The sequence below is a fragment of the Monodelphis domestica genome, chromosome 6 (genome assembly GCF_027887165.1).
Source record: "Monodelphis domestica isolate mMonDom1 chromosome 6, mMonDom1.pri, whole genome shotgun sequence".
In the NCBI taxonomy this organism is placed as follows: domain Eukaryota; kingdom Metazoa; phylum Chordata; class Mammalia; order Didelphimorphia; family Didelphidae; genus Monodelphis; species Monodelphis domestica.
In genome coordinates this window covers 101479545-101482070 of record NC_077232.1, presented here as the reverse complement: position 1 = coordinate 101482070, position 2526 = coordinate 101479545, and positions in this window count along the sequence as shown.

The window sequence follows — 2526 nt, the reverse complement described above, 5'->3', positions numbered from 1 at the left end:
AAAGGGGATGGGAGGAGATGGGACTATGGCCAGGATGTAAGAAGTATAATGTGGTGACATTACTTTGTATTATTTATTTTCTTATATATATATATATATATATATATATCCTACTTCCACAGCTAGATAGTAATCCCATAAAGGGCAAGGACTATGTCTAACACCTCCTTTCATTACTATTCCTAATTCAGTTCCTAAATAAAGCAGATGCTTAATAAATATTACACTGATAATGAGTTAGGGACAGGGGAATTGATGAATTAGAAGATTATGGAAAACAGGGATGATACATAGCAGGGAAAGAATTTTTATTGTTACCATGTCATTGGACAAGAAATTATTTTGAATTTATTTTAAGATAACTCTTTAACACTTCATAGATCTGTAATTTCATTGGTAAAGGCATTTCTTCTTGGGAATACAGGTCACCAGCATCCTCCATATTACGAGAGTCTCCATATTATAAAAGTCTTCTATGGTGCAAAATACTCATCATCTCATGACCAATTGTCTTGAATAAAAGCCTTGTGAGGCTAGTTTTCAAATGACAGAAACAGTCTATGAATGGAACTAGAGAAAAGTCTTTTCAACTTGATGAGATCTGCCAGAGATTTTCACCTACTGTTGTCAGATATACACATACACAATATTTTAGTTTGGATTTTTGTCCAGCTCGTCCAGATATAGGATTTCAATAATGTTAGAGAATGCCCTGTGTGGAAACTCCCTCACTGATGCAAATTGGAAATTGGTTTGTAAATTAAAATCTTAATGAGTCACTAGGGGACACAGAAAGATTTGATTAATTTCCCCTGGACACCTAGTCTGTACGTGCCAAAGCTTGGGTTCACACGGGTTAATTCTCATGCTGCCTTTCTGTCAAAAATATAATGATGGCAAGAAAGAAATAATATGGTATAATGGCTAAAAGACAAAACTTGGGGGAGTTAGGGAAAGACTTGAGTTCAAGTCTTACCTTTGATCCATATTGGTTAAGAGACATAGGAAAGTCATTTAATCACTCAGTGTTCCAGGAAACTCTAAGACTAAATTATAGCCAAGTTGCCAAGTTCCATTACTAAAGGAAATCTTCATATATTTATTTCCTACCACCAATTAAATCATAGGCCAAGACCCCTCACTAACAAAAAACAAAACAAAACACTAATGATTGTTGAGATTTATATAGGACTTCTTGGCTAATAAACCTCTTTAAATTCAATTCAATTAATATTGAGTACTTATAATGTGGAAGACACATTGTTACCCATTAGGGATGCAAAAAAGAAAAAGAAAGACAGTCCCTGTCTTTGAGGAGCTTTCAGTCTAATGAGGTAAGACAACACATAAAAGGAAGCTGGAAAAGTTGGGGAGCGAGGAAAACAACAGGAATTACCTGGAGAAGGGGCATCTTTTTGGGTAGATTTAAAACCAAGCAGAGCTGCTGATGAGAAAGAGAGTAAGTCAGAAAGTTAAAATGCTGCCATTCATTATCTTGTCTCATGCTTACAACAATGCTGTGAGATTGTCATCATTCCCCTTTTAAATAAGAGGGAACTGAGTTTCTGAGAAAGAAGTGACTTACCCTTGATCACCCAATCGATAAGTAGTAGAAGAGCCAGGGTTCAAACTTTTATATCTTTAATAAAATCTAGGTTCTGTCCTCAATACCTCAGCAAGGTAATAAAACTATAACATAACTATAAAATAACTTTTTACATAAAAATAAGTAAAAAAAAGTAGGTCCTAAACCCTCCAATCACACTTGGACTATGCTACACGGGGCCTTCAAAATTACTTCTGACTGAGTTATTCATCACAGAATCAGTCAGATTGAAAGAAACCAATATGGTTGTGTTTGCCAAGTTAACATCTCTCTAAGTTAATTGACCCTGCTCCTGACAGGAAACCACATAAATAATGAGCAGTCGGGGAGGGCAGGACACAGCAGGCCAGTTCACAGCACAGACAAGGCAAAGATACCATCCTTCCATGAATTAATTGCCTGTGTGGCTGGTGATCAAGGGCTCAGACCTCCAGAAAAGGTTAGAGGGTTAACAGGTGATCAAGGGTGAGTATAGCATGACTGCAGCAGCAGCTGTCATGGCAACAGCAAGTGAACACAAAGAAGATAATGCAAAAATTAAAATTAAAAAAGCAAGAACAGAAACTCTTATATTTTCTCTCCTGAAAGAAGTGCAATTTTTGTGCTAGGCAGAACAATGATCTTCCCCAGCCTCAGATCTTAACACAGTCAGAGCCAATGCTAAATGCAACGATGGTCCTAGAAAGACTTAAGAAATTGTCTAGGATTGCTATGTCCCCAGTCCCACCACCATTCCACCATTAGTACTTCCTGGCATCCCCTTGTGCTTTTGTACAGTCCTCTGAGTCATTTAGGTGGCACAGTAGATAGAATGGTCTTGGAGTAATGAAAACCTGAGTTTGAATTCTGCTTCGGAATTTTACTAGTTGTGTAACCCTGGAAAAAACACTTAACCATCCTCAGGCTCAGTTTTCCTCTCT